Below are 20,184 nucleotides of genomic sequence, written 5' to 3' on the forward strand. Positions count from 1 at the left end.
AAATCCACTCTTGCTCAAATAGACTCTTAAAATTTTTAATATGCCTCAGTTTATCTTTTAACAACAGTCATCTTCCTACCAATACAGGTAATCATCAGACACATAGACCTTGATCAGACTGACCTGGGTCCAAATTCTATCTCATATGTTTACTAATTTTAAGGTAACAAATTTCCCCAATGATCCTACCCCAGATTGGATATATGATTTATAAACATTTTGACCAAAAACTGGAACTGGTTTCAAAATCCGATGCTGTATTAACAATAAGAGTCCCACTTTGATTTTTAGGTAGCTCTTTATATCCTTTAAAGCACTGACCTGTACATGGTCTTATTTCATCTTCATAAACACTCCATGAAACATAAAAGGCAAATAGCAGGGCCATAGAATATGAGAAATATGGAGTTAATTGAGAATTAGCTTACAAGAAATATGAAGGCCCCTTACCTAGACATTCTCAAAAGTCATAAATGATCTCACTTTACAGATAAAACTACCAAGATTCAGGGAAGTTAAGAGGTGTACCAACCCATTTCACACAGTCACAGTGTGTTATCATAATCTGCTCAGCCAATGAAGAAACTGGAGCATGAAAAGGTAGATAGCCTGACTTAATGGCCAAGGCAGGCATAAGGTCCTTAACTCTAAAGGCTTGAACTTTTTCCATTCCTACGTGTTCCTTTTAAGTCAAAGTTTGAACTGCACATCTGAGAGTACAAGAGTGGCCCAAAACTACTCTTGGCTGTCATGAAATTCGACTTCCTTCCACAAAGCAGTACTTACAAAAGTCTTATTTTAAAACATCACCCAGCTGCAAATGAAAATCTTCCCAACAGGGACGAGATGGAACATCTGCCTTCCTTTTGCTTAACAGAAAACTGCAGAGCTGCTCTCTGCTTGGATAAATGCTATTTGGGTTTTCTTGATTTCTGAATGGGTTCTTAGTATCGCTCTCTTGAGCGCTCTCTCTCTTTGTATTGTCATTGTCTTCTTGCCCAGAATTTTATGTGTAATAGTCTGTTCCACTATTGGCTTTTCTGAAACCAATCTTCCTCGTCTTTTGTAATTATGTAAAGCTGTTCTCTTTGCAGGCCACACACTGTAGATATCTAAAACCTGGAGAGAAAACACCCTAATTGTAATTATAATGGATCTCAAATTCCTATTATTCATGTTGGAGAGAAAACATGCAGTGAGGTTTCATTACGCATTTATTTTAAAACTTGGAAAAAAATAGTACTTGAACTTATTTTTGTTAAAGCAGGCAGTCTTTAATTTAAAAAAATCCTTAATTACTTCTTCAGAATTTTAAAAATGCATTCTATTTTTATGTCTACCTACTCTAGTTAAAGAAAATTGAGTTCCTTTAGTTGGACCACACAAATACAAGTAAAACCAACCTTAGCGACACCAAAAATCAACCAATTGACCTCATTCCCAGAGGACAGACCAAACATCAAAAGCAGCAATTATTTTGAGATTCTGAACCCCAGTAGTAGTGAGGGTACTAACTGTTGATTATTATGCAGGTCTTGCACTAATCTAATTAAGTAAAATGGAAATACAATTTCAAGCTTTGTTGTACACATTTGTATATGGCACAAGTAGTCAGAAGTCTGTCTGAAGTTAAATGAAGCACATGTACAGCCCCTTTATCAATTAGAATTTGGCTTTTCCACTCAGTTCCATTTTGAAATATTTCACTCTCAACATCTACAAACCACTCACAGCCCAAATGCCATTGCTAATAGCTGCTTGTTTTAGTGTTGCCATCTCTCTTAGTGAGCATTAGTAGCAAGGACTGGGCACAATTCAAGCTTGTATTTCTGAGGAAAGGATCCTCTGGGAATTTCTTAGTAAAGGGAGAAGGAAATAAATGCTACACTTACTGCCAAGTCAGTTCCTCTTAGACTTTGGGAGGATGTGGCAGTAGGAGATTTTTTAAAAAGATACTCAAAACTTAGGTACCAAAAAGGAATTCTATTCTGGGTGAAACTCTTGAAAAAAGTTTTTTTTCTTTGAAAAGAAGAGGGCGCATAAAAATGGAACACCAACAGGAAGATGCTGGAGCCAGCCTCAGATACCCTTGTCCCTTGAAAATTCTCACAGAATTGTCAACCAGTTGTCAACTATTCTAGTTAACTGGAAGAGCCAATGTAGTCAGCACCCTGTTATACCCCAATGTGAGCACAAGTGTGACAGGTGTGGAGGGCAAAGCTGAGCCCTTGCCACAGCACCAAGTTTTCTCAAAGCCCTGGGGAATGACTCAGTGTTCCATCTATTCAGCTCATTTCAATGTTTACAATGCTCTGGTTAAAGAGCATTTGTCTAGAACAGAGGGACAAAAGGTTCCACTCATATTCTATCTGTATTTTCTGATTTACCCATGGCATCTAACAAAAGGAAAATAAAGTATAAGAGTGAATTAAATGTGTTAAGGAGAGAGAATAATGGAAGCAGATGCAATAAAGAGCAAGCATTTATAAAGAGCCATCATGACAAGAAAAATTGATTGCTTTATACTAGGAAAGACTATCAAATGAAGGACTGGAGATTCACAATAGCATTTGAGGTTATGCTTTCAACACAGTACTTCAAAAGAAAATGTATTAATTCAGAGGAACTTTGGAATAAGAGCCACTAGAATAGCTTAGTGGACATTTGACTAGGTTCTCTGCACTGTTCAAGGAATTTGGTTTACAATTGAATAAGGCATGATGTTTTTGCCCTTGAGTCATTCATAGCTAGTGGACCAGAATAGTCCAGGAAACTAGAGACTGGAAGAACCCCTTTGCCTTGGAATCAAAATCTACATTGTTAACATTGCCAAAAGCTCACAAGTTCTCCTGCAAAGTATCTTTCTTACCTTCTCTCTGGCTTATAAACTATGCTAACTTGCAAAAGTCAGTTGGTGAAATACCACATCACTCGTTACCACAGATAAGCTTGAGCCTTAGGCATTTTAATACTATTGACTTTAAATTTTTGGACACAATGGTTCAAGTTTCTAGCAAATATTTTTAAACTACAGAAGTAGTTTTTGTTTTAATCCAAGCTGATTCCATCCTTCATTTAAAAATATTTGTATCTTTCTCAGATATTTCTCTCCCTGTCTATAAACTAAGAATAATACAATAATACCTGCCTTACTTACTCATAAGGTTTTGAGAGGCTCAAATAACTAAAATTTGTGAAAGATATTTATAAAGTGCCATGTTAATATTAGCAGTCGTCATTATACTCACAAGAGCTGAGGTTGCCAAGCCAGTGGATGTAGTTCTCATTTACAGACCCAAAGGGAAAACATGCATGAGAAAGAATGGCAGAAAGCTCAAATTAAAGGATTCGGTTAATCACAGACCCAAAAGACCAGACAAAATGAAGGCCAGTGGAGAGCACAGTGCACTAGAATCAAAACAGCTAGGATGTGGTCCTAACTCCACAACCAGAAGTGCAATCTGGGGAGAGCCAAATGATTCATACCTCATTAATCCTCATATTTCAATGTGTTTTGAGCTCAACCTAAGATAAACCTATTATATACAAAATTACATTCAGAAAATTAAATAGGCCACAATATTCAACCTCAGAATGTGGTTTTGTACCACACAATCAAAAGCAGTCATGTGAGATTTAGTTAAGACTTAAATAAAACTAGTGACCAATGAAATAAATTGTTCACTGTTAAACTGGGGTGTTGAGTAAATAATTGCAGAGTCTGAAAAAGTTCACCTACCAATAAATAATAGAGTATTTTTTAACTCAAAACTTCTACTATCTTTAATATCCTATTTGCTGTAATTGTTTGTTACTGACCAACTGAACACATTTGCACTTGTTTTGAAGAACGCAGGAGTTCATTCTCCCACCTTTAAAATGACTAAAGGAATACAGGTGAATCCTTAGCGTTTTTAAAGCCCTCATAATTCATCAGAAATCAGAAACATAAAAGCAAAGAAAACTATAATATAAAACCATTTTGTGTATAATCTGGATGGGCATGAGATATTTTTACCACACCAACAAATGATGTTGAGCAATTGTGTCGGTCAGGGTTCAATACAAGAAATAGAGAACTCTCTAAGTGTTTCTATCAGCAGGGGATTTAATAGGGAATTTGGTATTTTCAAAATTGTTGGAAGGGCTGGAGAAGCAGAAAAGTCAGGGAGCTGCCACAGCCTGGATTTTGTTTTGTTTCGCTTCAAAATCACCCTCCCTCAGCTGTGACCCAGAGGTTACTGAACTACTTCTGTGACCACCTGTGTGCCCCACACTCACAAGCTCATGTCCAGAGAGTGGAATGTGGCATCTGGATGCTGAAAGCCTCTCCATCCTTAGGAGTTTGCATATCAGCTGACACCTCTGTAGAAAGACATCCTCCACCTCCCTTGCAATCTCATGCTTTTACATCTCATTGCACGAATGTAAATCACATCCATCAAAAAGCTAAAAAGGTCCAAGAAATGCCATTTTTAGTCTTCTAGCCCCTTTTACATGAATTGGTTGGAGGGATAAAAAGGAAGTGAAAGTGAACACTAAGTATAATAAAGCATATTTAGCCCAGCAGTTTCTGTGCAAAGCAGTATCCTAGGCTTCTTGAAAGATTAAAAAATATTCAAGGCAAGACTCTTTCCCTCAGTGAGCATTTATTCTAAGAAGACAAGAGACATATGTGAGGAGTTAAACCTCAATAAAAGAGGGTCTTGGTATTCAATACAACAGACCACTGGTTATGGGACTGAATATAAAGTTTCATGAGAATGATTAGCAGTGAGGAAATTGGCTTTGTGTTAGGTAAGACACAAACTACTTGCTTCTCTTTATTAGCTCAAACTATTCCAGTAATGAAGAGAGCATTGCTAGTATAAAGGGTTGAGTGGGGATTTAAGAATCTCCAGGATTAAAGCAGACCCACAACTTCAACAAGATCTACCTAGTTCTCAAACCAGGTGAAATCTTCAAGAGCAATTGACTGTGCAGCTGCAGTCCACCATTCCAGAGTAAGTTCTCCCCTTCCACTTGGGTTGTAGGGTCATTATAGTGAGAAAAACCACAACAAAATCTAGATTAGTAAGTAAAGCAGTAAGCAAAATTGGGACATTAAATAAATGAGAAATAAGAGTGTTCTCACAGGGAGGAGGCAAGATAAAACACCTATCATGAGAGAAAAACAATGCAGATATAAGGGATTCACTCCAAGCCCACTGATCATGGTAGGAAGCATCTGGAAAGCTTAGAAAGTAAGGCCTTACGGGCCTATGAAGTCTGCATCTTTACTTAGGCTTTGCTTCCATGTGGGAAACCATAGAGATGTTTTCTGGTTGGGGAGTCTCTTGGATCTAGCTTGAGTTGGTCCTTTGTTCAAGGTGCCTATGGCCAGAGACTCCCCAAGAGCCTGTCTGCAAATGTACTCAATGGCCATCCATGGTTAACTCTTAATAGGTGGCACAAACAGACAATGGAGAGTCAGAAAAAAGGAATAGTACCATAAGCTGGAGGAATCTGAGAAGATGCCATTATGAACATTTACTCATATGTGTCAATTCCATCATCTGTAAAAATAATTTGGAGCACAGTAAGATTTCCTCCAGTTTTAAGTAGACATTTCTTGGTTGGAAGGAAACATGAATTCTGAATCAATATTCTGTAGTATGTACGTCTCTGTTTTAGAATCACAAACAATATAGGAAAAAAATTATCTATAGGCAAATCTGTTTTCAGGATTTCTTTCTTCAGGATGTCAATCCTTTCAGTTTTTTGCCCATTTTTTTTTAATCAACTGGCATTGAAAAACAAGAAATAAAGTTTCCAGGATAACCCCATCAATGCTTATGGTTATATGACAAAACATCTTTGGAACAAAACCAATATAAGTAAAAATCCTTTAAAGGGGCTTGACTAATTTGGCATATTTATGTACAATTCAATTACAGTTTGGTGACATAAATGCTCTACTGGGGAGGGTACTTAACTAAGATTGAGGGGCTTCCTAAGAGGGCACTAATCTAGTCAGAGGAGGCCTCCTGGAAAGAGTGATGTCTACACTTTTAAGAGAGCATTTTAAGGTACTAGATTCTTCCCGTAAGGGGAGAGGGCAGTAGCACATTGAGATAGTGGCATAGATTGTTCTCCCCAGGAACATGGCTCTGAGATTTGCATATGGATGTTTCCCTGAGGAGCCCTCTTGGATCAGTACTTGTAAGCGAGTAAGGGAAGCAGAAATGAGTGAAGGGTGAGGTTGGAAGTGTGAGGCAGCTGCAAGAGAGACCTCAGCTGAACCCAAAGGGAGCTCTGAAGCTGGGGAGGTCCTTCAAAGATGCCCCGTATTGAGGCAAGGGGAGCAGGCCTTTGTAACCCCAACATCTATGCATCGTTAGATGCCTGCAGTCCAAAGGAGGTGCAAAACTTGGGTGAGGCAGCTCCCTCCATCAGAGGGCAGTTCCTGGGGAGGCACCCACCTGTGAGCTGCCAGCAGTCAATGCTCCCAGCAGCTGGAAGAGTGGAGGATCTGGGCAGTGTCCCACAGGTGTGAAAACCCACTGCTAGCAGGTCATTCTTTGGCCTCATCAGCAGGTCCCTCTATTTCTCCATGGTAACCTGAATAAGCCATAATGTTGGCAAAAGCCCTGGGTCTTCCATCAAAACAGAAGCATTTATTTGGGCCTACATTTCCTAGAGCCAACCTCATTTTCACACTTTAGGCCTTTCTACCAAATGGATGTTTTGGCATGATGACAAGTTCAGAATGGGGCTTGGTCCAAGAGATCCACTGTCCCTGAAGTGAAAACTCAATTACCCCAAAGAGGAAAGATCTGTCACCCTTATGGACTCTATCAGAAAATTAATAACTTGAATTATAAAATAACTAATTTTGAAGAGTACATATACCAGAAATTTTGTATCTAGTGTTACCCTGTTCATGGTGGTTAGTATTGGGAAATTTGTACTTGACATTGTTTTAGAAACTGCTCTTTGGAAATTAGTTTCAAAGCCTATGACAAATTTTTAGGGCAGAAATATGATTATGTGGTGGAGAGAATTAAGACCTACGTAAAAATGGGCTTGAATTCTCATGTTTAACACATATTAGCTATTTGTCCTCAGCCAAATCATTTACCTTTCTGAAGATGCTTTTTCTTTTTTTGTAAGATTGAAATAATAACTACTGTCATTGGATTATTACGAGAAGTAAATGAGAACATATACATAAGATTCTGGAACATAATAGATACTCAAAAAAGGTTAGTTTCTTTATTCTTTTATTCCTCATTTCCTTTTCTTTTCTCAGTCAATGAGAGATATCAGAAAAAGGCAACATATCTCAGGTATAAGATTTGTCCTTTTTTGAAAATCTTCTTATTTTGGAATAGTTTTACATTTACAGAATTATGACAAAGTTACTACAGAGAATTTCCATATGCCCTATACCCAGTTTCCCCTGTTATCAATATCCTCCACTAGTATAATACATTTGTCACAATTAATGAATCAACACATTATGGAACAAAATCCATAGTTTATTTAGATTTCTTCAGTTTTTCCTAATATCTTTTTTCTCTTCCAAGTTTGTCTTTTGTAAATAGCCAAACATTATTTGAAATAAAATTTGGTAAATAATAGAATTTTTCAAAAAGGAGTTAATATAAATAAATAGATGAGGAAGTCTTGTGGGGCTTATAAACTGACATTTACAGATATTTCCAAAGGAGACTTCCAGAAATATGTTAGCTCTGGCAGCATCACTGGACTTGGAACATGGATTCCCAAACTAACTCTGCTAGAAGACAGTGTGAATTGGGTATATACAATCGTTTTCGCAAATAGCTTAATGTTAATTTCTAACTCCCTTTCTAATCATTCTCACGTTCATCCCCTACTAATATGAATAACCTTTCAAATCCAAGCAAAAATAATAATGGGGACAGATAAAGGGTCACCAAAACATATTTCAGGACATTTGAATCCCAAGATAAAGTTTTTAATTGGATTCATGATGTAAACTTTGATCTTTCACAGATAAAAGACCCCAGTGAATGACACCTCTAGGGTAAATTTACGTCAGCCTCTTTCTTAAATTTTTAACAAAATAAACTTAATAACAAATATGCCTCAAAACTTGTTAGTAACGATGCTTACATCCCGATAGATTTAGCCATAAATATTTGGTTTGAGTTTATAGGAGGCTGTGGGTTTCGTTGAGAGTTTGTGAAGGTGTTTTGTCTTAATAATACATCCCTTCTGCTGAGACCATGTTTTGAACACCATTCTCACAGGTCCTCATGTGGCCCTTTGCATAGTTAATGTGGCCTCCGTATAGAATATGCATGCTATTGACCGAGGGGCTGAAGTATTCAAATCATTCAAGCATCTTATAGCTAAGGATTAACAAAATCTCCCTCTATGCTCCAGAGTAATTAAAACATGCAGTTGTGGGCAAATCTGAGAATTGGGAATACACCTGAAATTTCATAAAGACTCATTAAACCATCAAAGATAATCCTAAGCTAAACATACTTCTATGTTTACTCCCTTGGTTTTTTCCTGAAAACAGGACTGTTTGCTGGCCTTCTGCAAAATAATGCTCCTGACTTTGCCTTTTACTTCTACAGTAAAGAATGCATAACTTCTTTTGGACAGACGTCACCTACAAATGACAAGTTCTGTGCTCCTGTGTCCCAGAAAGACAACCCTCAGTGTACAGAGCTGTTAAACTCTGGGAGTAGACCACAGAGAAGTGGAAAACAGGCAGCCCCTCCTGTTTTATTTTGTACAGAGTTCAGATTATAACTCTGAATGCTTTGTGGAAAAAAAAATTATGATAACCTCTATGCTCAGGCCTCTTGCATTGCCTTCTATGGCTTGCTGTTAATGAGGCTAATGCCACCTCTGCAATACTCATGTCACATTGTTTTCTGACCACAACTCCATGCTTAACCCCAGTCATATAGCAGATGTGTTGACACAGCAGACATGCTTATTTGGAGGAGGGACAGGACTGCCATTGTTCTGTTATTCCTCTTAACCTTGAAACTCTGATAACTTTTTTCCAACTTTTCTCAATATTTCTAACAAAGGAAGAGACAGCAGTTAAAGAAAATTCACAGAGAACAGAAAAGGAGATGCAAATGGACAGATGCTATTAGTATGGAAAACCACTGAGAGAATGCTCAGTAGAAGTATTATCAATTCCTGAATTTCAAGTGTTTTTAGTAACAAAGAGGCATGTCCCTTTGACCAGTTAGAATAGGGAAGGGCGCCCCACTTTACCTGTTCTTTGTGGCCATGTGCAGGCTTGGATGTATCTCCATGGCTACATGCAAGAGGATACAGTAGGCTCATGGGCCCTACTCATCATGGTTCTATAATCCTTTTAAAAGAGAGACAGTGTGAATTTCCTGTTTCTCTAGCCAATTAGAGCTATGACTCCATGAAAGCTGAGAAAGTAGAAGTGTGGGCAAGGCCCTTGTAAATTCTGCAGGCTCCATCACATTTTCCAATCTTTTTAAAATAATTTTCAACACTCATCTGTTTGTCTCTAATGCCTGCAACTCAACACTAAGCCACTAGAATAAAAGCAGTCTTTAGTGGAGGTAACACCTTGGGGGTAAAGGTCATCAGCAGTACAGAAAGAAAAAAAAAAAAAAGGAGCTTCACCCCGCAAGGATAGTAGAGCTCTTTCAAAGGTCAGCAACAGTGGTGCATACAGAACATGTTTGCCGTATCCATTATGTGTATCAGGGGAGTGTGGCTTTGGCCATATTTGTATGATTAAGGAGCTAATGAATCACCTTGCAGGGGCAACCTCTGAATTACAACTACTTGAAAGTTCCTGTCAGAGTCAGTGGTTTACAAAAATCAGCTGCTTATGTGCAGTCAATGCAATAAGCTATGTTTACTAGGAGCTTGAACTAGAATGAGTTGAAAAAATTACTTGTCTAACTATTAAACTTATACATTTGTAATTTATTTATAAATGAAAATTTTAATTTGTAGAGTATTTTTTCTTAGCATATTATCTCACAGACATAGGGCTCTATGCTTAATAACTGCTTCAATTATTTTTCAATTGCTTTATCTTAACATACTTCTCTCCAGCATTAGAAATGTTGGCAATGTATTCATATTGTAAGAGACTTTTAAAATATGATACGATAAACACCTTGGCACCATAGTTGCTTACTGCCTTCAGTGAAATGAACTATTAATATTTAGAAATCCAATATTCATCTCTCAGTACTAAACTAAATTGGAAACTAGGAAGGAGAACAGGTTTCCAGTCAAAACTGGCCCCTTAGTTTTTAATATCTGTAAAAGTGAAACATTCCATAGAAATGCTGTCATAGGCTGCAGTTTTGAAACAGGACCCCTATCTCTTCCAATTCTATCCATGTAATTTACACAACATCACACATCTTCAGGCACCTCATCAGGAAAACAAGCTTAACATCTTTCTCATAGAGTTCTTTTGAGGTTTGGATAGGAAATTGCATGTGAAGGAACCTAACAATAATGAGCATTCATTCAATAAAGATTTTTAAATCTAAATCTTTCTGCTTTAAACTTTCAACCTGTAAGAAGCCAAGGAATTTCTTATGACCTAGAGAGGGGCAGCCTCCTGACTTCATTATCCTTCACATCTTGAATCTACTCCTCATCTCCTCCTAATCCCATGCAATATACATCGCTGCAGATCACTTTAGCAAACATTTCTGCTTTTCATAGAGCTGAGACATATCCATTTAATATCAAAGAAAGACCAAAGGTGTAATGGGAGTTAAGACAGAAGTTTCCTAAGAGCAGAGGATGTGACTTACTCATCTTTACAACATGGATGCACATAGACACGCACACAGAAGATGCTTCGAGACATTTGCTGTGTAAAGGCCTTTGAATGCCTAATCACATAACCTCTCTGAGCTTCATCTCTAAAATTAAATTAACAATACCAGCTACACAATGCTATTGGAAATATCAATGAGAGAATATGAAAATGTCCACAACAGTAGTTGGGCTGTATGTGATACGTAATTTAAATCGTTGACTTGAACCTCAAGCTTTCCCCATATAACTAGCAAGCTAATAAAAACATCTTTCCTCAAATTTGTGTCTAAATCAAAATTTGTCTGTTGGACTTCCCTGGTGGCACAGTGGTTAAGAATCCACCTGCCAATGCAGAGGTGGATTTGCAAGACTCAAGACCCAAGACTCAGGCTCAACATGGGTTTGAGCCCTGGTCCGGGAAGATCCCACAGGCTGTGGAGCAACTAAGCCCGCACTCTAGAGCCCGCAAGCCACAACTACTGAGCCTGCATGCCACAACTACTGCAGCCCGTGCGCCTAGAGCCTGTGCTCCTCAACAAGAGAAGCCACCACAATGAAAAGCCCGCGCACCGCAACGAAGAGTAGCTCCCGCTCACCGCAACTAAAGAAAGACTGCACACAACAATGAAGACCCAATGCAGCCATAAATTAATTTATGAAAAAAATTTGTCTGTCATATATTAAAGGTATAAATATGAGTGTTATACACTATGTTCAGGCTCTCATAGGTGGATATATAACATCATATTAGGTAATCTCTCTACCTGAAGTATAGCAATTCTCTTTGAAAACTTCCAAGCTGCCATGAATTTGACGTACTACTTTGTGACTAAGACAAGGCCTCATTCTGAATCACCAGCTACCTACTCATCAGTAAGAATCTCTTTAAGACATAAACTGCTAATGCTTCATCATAATCTATAGTCAGGACAGAACTTTCCCCTCTTTCATACAGTATGAGAGAATAAAGACAGAGCTGACAATTGAGAAGAGTATGATTGGGCAGCCTAGTCTCTTTCAAATAAATGTCTCATGATTAATTCCTCTCTCCAGAAAACTGCTATGAAGTTTGTTGTTACTCTCACACTGCTTCTTAGAATATCTGTAAGTCATATAACTTTCACTATAGTTTGGTCTTCAAAATATTTTTGTCTATCTGCACTGATCACTGACAGGTTCAGCCCAAAGCCAATTCCACCTGAAGTTAGCTTCCTATCTGCTTCCTACCTGCAGGGTTAAGATTCAAAATTGTTAACACCCAGTACAGTACGAGGCAGTAATTAGTCAGAGGGGACGTTGACCGAAGCACCCAAGCTGGGTTCTGGGGACCACCCTGCTCTGCCTCCAGCTGTTTAGCTCTGGGGAGGTGGGCAGGGGAAAGGTGAGGATGACCACAGATGATGGGCATCACTTAGGAAGCTCAAGACAATGGCTATTTACCACCAAATAAGGACTGATTTCCATATCTTAACAACCAGTATGACCCTACTAATGTTTCCTTGCAAATATGTACCCTAATGGATGAAAAATCAGAGAAACGAAGACCCCAACATGTAAGAAGCTACTTAAAATTCCCAACATTAAAAGACAGTTGTAAGACATGCAGATGGCTAACAAGCACATGAAAAGATGCTCAACATATCTAATTATTAGAGAAATGCAAATCAAAATGGGTTTTTCCCCCATTATTCTAAGATAAGTGAGAAAATTAATTCAATGCTGTCAAACCTTCTCTAATGTCTTTTTTAACGACATGTTGATCAATAGTTACTTAAAGGTAGGGCTTTTAATAGCCAAAACCTCTTCCAGAAATTTAGATTCTTTGTAAGCAACTCATCATACCTTTTCTTTTAAAGATGTCTAAGGAAGTGGCTCAACTGAACGCTTGTGAAATAAACACAGATGGTTAAGGAAAAAGAAGATGAATGTCCTAGACTTGCAGAGCCATATAAATGAATTGTTCCTAACAAAAGGTGTTTTCAGAAAAATCCAGCAAACTATCTTAAAAAGTGGATTCTATGGTTTCATGACCCTCACTCTGATTTGAACTAACTTCACATCCACTGGGAATAGATGGGAACAGAAGAGTAGAGGGACCTCTGTAATTCAACAAAGCTGTGAGGATTCTGATCTTTATCAATGTATATCTGACACCTAAAATAGTTTTATTTTAGTATCGCTCTGTGAACAAGCTTTCGTGTGCCAGTAGGATAGTTTATAAGCCAATTAAATTCAGTTAGATTGAAAAACTTTTTCTCCCTGGATTTTCACTGCATTTGATTTTAACATCATATTACAAATTCTTTAATATTGATTATATTTCTAATGGAAGTATCGATCCCACCACATAGATGTCATTATTTTTCTCCAATTGAAAAATGTAAAATCTCAGAGCTACATGCCACCTCACACCCAATGTATATGTGGATGAGAATACAGTATCTCTTGCTAGAAAGCTACTTATGTGTATGGGAGGGGGCAGGGTGGGATTAAAAACAAAATAATCCTTTAATACAGTATTAGTATGCTTTTTTTTTTCTTTTTCTATTTCACTTCTACCTGTATTCTCCTACCTGAATGACTTGTGAAAGGGCCCAGTTATATCATTCCAGAAGAACTGACTGCTGGAGAGTGGGGAAGAAAAGGGCAGAGAAGCCCAAGAGTTAAGAAGCAGAAAAAAAAAAAAAACCAATTTTTTAAAACGTCAGGAAAGTTGGACAATTCTGGATGAAATACACAGAAAAGCTGAATGTTGCACGCAATCTGGAGATGAGCACATGGGCAGCCAGTGGGATGCGTTGGAACAATCGCACTGGAGAGATTTTATTTGAAGGCAGGATGCTGGGGTAATATGCAAAAACATGAAGAAGAATCTGGTTCCTTCCAAATAGGCACTCCTAAACCTTGATGAAAGAAATAGTATTGACCAACCCAGATTCTGGAGGCTGGCTTTTTGGGTTCAAACCTATCTGCAATTATCTCGAGAAAGTTATTTAAGTCTCCACATGTAGAATGGGAATAATGCGAGGATCTAACCCATAGGATTGTTATAAGGAGTAAAGGAGTAACTTTTATAAGTGTTTAAAGCAGTCCCTTGAAAACATATGATGCTATAAATTTTTATTAAACAATAAAATGAAATCAAAGAAAAAAGATTTATGAGATGTGTATGTAAATAGGGATCATCAATTAATTTCATGTGACTCAGTCACATGAATACCTCTTAGAACATTCCATCAGCCATATGCCTTCCCCTGGCCCTGATTTTAATTTAGTGTGGGAGTCCAAAAGATCGAAAGTCACAATCTTCTGAATCCTGCAGACTTTGGCTGTTCATGCCAACAGCGGGGTCACAGCTGAGTCTAACCTCCAACCCTTCAAGGAAGCAACAGGAATAGTTGAGCAGGAAATGTGATTAAATTAAGGTCCTGCCAGTACTTCCACATGCTTATTTTCAGAATGGTTTAATTAAAGTTTCTGACATGAAGAGAGCTATTTCTGTTCATCTATTCAGAGCTGGTTATGAAGGGGAAAAAACTGAAATAGGCTGTTTCAGTCAATTTGTAACAATATAGTTGTACAATTAAGCTGGAAGCATACAAAGAAAGTTAGTCTATATAATTTCTCCTCTTATAGAGGTATTCATTAGAGAACAAATTGAGGTCTCAGATAGGATAATGTTCAGGCAAACCAGTCAGAGGAGAACATAGTAGTTTCTACATGTTCAGCATGGACTCAATGCCCAAAATTCTAATTGTGTCCCAATTTTATTAGTAATTCATTCTAAAAAGCTACAGAATGGTCAAAATGAACTAATTAATGTACTATTATTAGCTACTTATTGCTGATATTATGCTTAATATTCCTATAGATTATAAACATATATGCATTGTTTTTTAGTAACTAAAATGACAGAAACTAAATAATTATCTGCAAAGGATTTGGATGCTCTAGTCATTGTTATATCCATATTGGGAAATGAGTATCATATATCAAGAAAATGTCTAGGAGCCATTCAAGCTTTCTGAAAGGAACTGAAAAGAGCATGGATGTAAGTTCTAAATAGTTTTTCTCTCCGGCCTGAAAGAATCCCTCCAGCCTGAAAGAATCCCATCAGGTCACAGAGCTCATTCATCTCTTCCCTTAGCCTGAAGCCAGAAATGGCTACAGAACTATTTATTCAGTCTGCAATGCACCAGCTCCATTTGTCAGCTGGCCTGGCCAGGTGAATGATGGCAGCCCTTCTTGGTCACCTAGAGGGTAGCAGCTGCTCTGAGTTCTGAAGAGGCCCAAGGAGGGGAGCAGCAGCGTCACATCGTGTGCCAGAAAGCTGCATCCTCCTGCCCACATGGATGTGTGTGCACCCTCTGCACACCTGGGCCAGGGCTTTGGGTACCATCCATTATGCCAGTGATCACACAAGTCTCCAGCTTTCTGGGGAGCTAAGGTGAGGAATGCTTAATTGTACTGCAAAATAACTTTTGCAGGAACAGATGTAGCCTTTCACATTCTGGTGACTTTGGGGAGGGGTGGGAAGAGAAAAGTAGAGGGAGGAGAAAGGATTGAAAAAGAGAAGGAAGAGAGGGATGTGGGAGTGAAGATACAAAACCTACTAGACTTCTGTCTCACTTTTCATCTGTCTCTATCACACAAGTGGTGCCTGGAGAATAAAGGAATGGCCTGGGGTAGGGATGTGGTTGTCATTTGAACAAATGTGCTTTACTACATTTAGTCACAGAATGAAAACAGCATATACTTTTATTCAGAACTTTATTAAAATGTAACTGACATTCCATAAAGTGCACAACTTGATGAGTTTTGATATATGTACACACCATGAAACCATCACCACAATCAAGATAATGAACATATCCACCACTGCCAAAAGTGTCCTCAGGCCCTCTTGTGCACCCCTCCCTCTCTCCCTCTCTGCCGCCTTTCAGGCAAACATGATCTGCTTTCAGTCACTAGAGACTAATTTGCATTTTCTAGGATTTTTATATAAGTAGAACTGTATGGACTCTTTGTCTGACTTTGAGGGTAGCATATACTTTTTGTATTTTCAATTTATTTAATTTTTAAAAATTCTACTGGGGTAAAAACACTTAAAAATTCATTAAGTGTGATCCTTATCAAATTACCCATGACATTTTTCACAGAACTAGAGCAAATAATCTTAACATTTATATGGAACCATAAAAGACTCAGAATTGCCAAAGCAATTCTAAGGAAAAACAACAAAGCAGGAGGCGTAACCCTCCCAGACTTCAGACAACACTACAAAGCTACAGTATTCAAAACAGCATGGAATTGGAACAAAAACAGGCATACGAATCAATGGAATAGGATAGAGAGCCCAGAAATAAACCCACACACCTATGGACAATTAATCTTCAACAAAGGAAGCAAGAATATACAATGGGAAAAAGACAGTCTCTTCAGCAAGTGGTACTGGGAAAGTCGGACAGCTGCATGTAAGTCAATGAAGTTAGAACACACCCTCTCACCATGCACAAATATAAACTCAAAATGGCTTAAAGACCTAAATATAAGGCAAGACACCATAAAACTCCTAGAAGAGAACATAGGCAAAACATTCTCTGACATAAGTCATACCAATGTTTTCTTAGGTCAGTCTCCCAAAGCAATAGAAATAAAAGCAAAAATAAACAAATGGGACCTAATCAAACTTACAAGATTTTGCACAGCAAAGGAAACTATAAACAAAATGAAAAGACAACCTATGCACTGGGAGAAAATATTCACAAATGATGCAACACACAAGAGCTTTACTTCCAAAATAGACAAACAGCTCATACAATTCAATAAAAAAAAAAAACAGCCCAATCGAAAAATGGGCAAAAGACCTAAATAGACATTTCTCAAAAAAAGACATACAGATGGCCAATGGGCACATGGAAAGATGCTCATCATTGCTAATTATCAGAAAAATACAAATCAAAACTACAATGAGGTACCACCTCACACTGGTAAGAATGGCCATCATTAAAAAGTCTACAAGGGATTTCCCTGGTGATGCAGTGGTTAAGAATCTGCCTGCCAATGCAGGGGACACGGGTTCAAGCACTGGTCCAGGAAGATCCCACATGCCACAGAGCAGCTAAGCCTGTGCACCACAACTACTGAGCCCGTGTGCCACAACTACTGAAGCTCGCATGCCTAGAGCCCATGCTCTGCAACAAGAGAAGCCACTGCAATGAAAAGCCCACGCACCGCAATGAAGAGTAGCCCCCGCTAGCCGCAACTAGAGAAAGCCCATGCCCAGCAGTGAAAACCCAACGCAGCCAATAAATTAATTAATTTAAAAAAATAACAAATGCTGGGGAGGGTGTGGAGAAAAGTGAACCCTCCTACACTGTTGGTAGAAATGTAAATTGGTGCAGCCATTATGGAAAACAGTATGGAGGTTCCTCAAAAAACTAAAAATAGAGTTGCCATATGATCCAGCAATCCCACTCCTGGGCATATATCCAAACAAAACTATAATTCAAAAAGATACACGCACCTCTGTGTTCATAGCAGCACTATTTACAATAGCCAAGATGTGGAAACCACCTAAATATCCATGGACAGATGAATGGATAAGGAAGATCTGGTGTATATATATATATATATATATATATATACACACACACACATACATACACACACAATGGACTATTACTCAACCACTAAAAAAGAATGAAATAATGCCATTTGCAGCAACATGGATAGATCTAGAGATTATCATACTAAGGAAGTCAGAAGGAAAAAGACAAATACCATATGATATCACTTATATGTGGAATCTAAAATACAAAACAGAAATACACTCACAGACAGAGAACAGACTTGTGGTTGCCAAGGGAGGGGGAAGGATTGGGAGTTTAGGATTGACAGATGCTAACTATTATAACATAGGATGGATAAACAACAAGGTCCTACTGTATAGCACATGGAACTATATTCAATATCCTGTGATAAACCGTAATGGAAAAGAATATGAAAAAGAATATGATACGTATAACTGAGTCACTTTGCCATACAGCAGAAATTAACACAACATTGTAAATCAACTATACTTTAATAAATTTTTAAAAAATTCATTAAGAGGGTAGATCTCATGATAAATGCATAATCAAATATTGTTGACTATAGGTACAATGTTGTACAGCAGATTTCTAGAACACAGTCATCTTACTTAACTGAAACTTCATGCTCATTGATTAGTAACTGCCCATTTCCTCCTCCCCCAGCCTTTGGCAACCAACATTCCACTATTTGATTCTATGAATTTGACTATTTTAGATACCTCATATAAGTGGAATTATATAATACTTGTCTTTCTGTGGCTGGCTTATTTCACTTAGCATACATCCTCAGATTCATCCATGTTGTCACATATTGCAAAATCTTCTTTTTTAAGGCCAAATATTTTTCTATTCTTTTCTTTATCCATTCACCTGTCAATGGACATTTAGGTTGTTTTTCACATCTTGGCCCTTGTGAATAGTGTTGCAATGAATGTGGGAGGGCTAATATCTCTTTGAGATCCTGATTTCAGTCTTTTTGGATAAACACCCAGAAGTGAGATTGCTGGATCATATGTTAGTTCTATTTTTAATTTTTTGATGTGCCTCCATACTGTTTTCCATAGCAGCTGCACCATTTTGCATTCCCATCAAAGTGCCCAAGGGTTCTAATTTCTCCACATCCTCGCCAACACTTGTATTTTATTTCTTTGATATAGCTGACAGGTATGAGATGGTATCTCACTGTTGTTTTGAGTTGTAAGTTCCTGAGGATTACTGACCTTGAGCATTGTTTCATATACATGTTGACTATTCGTATGTCTTCTTTGGAGAAATGTCTATCCAAGTCCTCAGACCATTTTTTAATCTGGTTAGCAGGAGGTTTTTTTGCCATTGAGTTGTAGGACTTTATCACACATACTCTTTTGCCTCATCTCACTCCGTCTTTCTCTTCATTTTTCTTTAACTTTAAACAGCTTTTAATTCTAACACTTAGCAGCCAATGCAAAAGTATTTTTAACCCATTCACACAAACCAGAACTTTACACAGACTGTGTATTATAATTGGTCTGCTGTCCTGATATGACAAATATAAATGTATTACCCCTCCCAGGCTATTTGAAACTCCCTTCCTCACACAGGAATCATAGTGGTCCCTGGTCATAACAGCAGAGTATGTTATCACAGGAGATAAATAACAGGGGATGTACTTTTGATGCTGGAGATCACATATTTAGCACACCTACCTGAGTTCATCTTGGAAAAATTTTAAACATCGTGCCTGTCATTTTACCACTACAACTTCATTCCTTTGAACCTTAAAGAGCCCATCTACTAAAAATGCACATAGATTTTGAGGTCACTCTGCCTTAGTCTATTTGGGCTGTTTTAACAGAATACCAGACTAGGTGGCTTTTAAACAATAGAAATCTATTTCTCACAGTTTTGGAAGCTGGGAAGTCTGAAGATCATGGTGCTGGCAGATTTGCCATCTGGTGAGAGCCCACTTCCTGGTTTATAGATGGCTGTCTTCTCACTGTGTCCTCAGACGGCTAGATCTCTCCCATGTCTCTTTTATAAGGGCACTAAGCTCATTCATGAGGGTTATACCCTTATGACCTCATCACCTCCCTAATACCCCACCTCCTAATACCATCACATTAGGGATTAGATTTCAACATACGAATTTTAGGGGGACACAGTCTGTAACAACTCTGTCTTGAACTTTGCAGTCAATCAGTTAAACTGGGATGAGACAATCATGAAAATACCTGGGAAAGGAGCACAAGTGAAAGATAAGGAGATTCTGTTAGAGGAAGTTAGAGATCTGTTGCCTACCCTGGTTCCAGAGCTGCTCTAGCAGCCATCTTTGAAACTCTAGTGCTAATGCTCAGACCTGCTCATTGGGAATGCCACCCAGCTGGACAGCCTGGGAGACCAGGCCTGCACCCTGATGGCCACACCAAAAGTCTGTGAATGTCAGAAAATCCACTGGAGCAACCAGCTCTTCCCCAGCAATGAGGTTGCTTCTCTGGAACCAACTATAACTTCAGAGAAGGAAAGTAACCCAACTCTAAAGAAAAGATGTATCATGAAACCTAAACATATGAGTCACAACAAGTATCCGACACAGTTCTGCAGACACAGATTCTTGCCACCACCAAAACCAGTAAACTGAAAACGGTCATTTGACAGTTAGAAGAAAAATCATTACGCAGCAAAATGCTCCCATTACCAAAGAGGAATATCCGTGCCAAAATAAAGTGCATGAAGGAAAAGTCAACTTACAAAGGACAGAGAGAGGAGATATGAGAGACAGGCTTACAAC

This window comes from Mesoplodon mirus (assembly GCF_964341445.2).
Source record: "Mesoplodon mirus genome assembly, chromosome: 14".
Lineage (NCBI taxonomy): Eukaryota > Metazoa > Chordata > Mammalia > Artiodactyla > Ziphiidae > Mesoplodon > Mesoplodon mirus.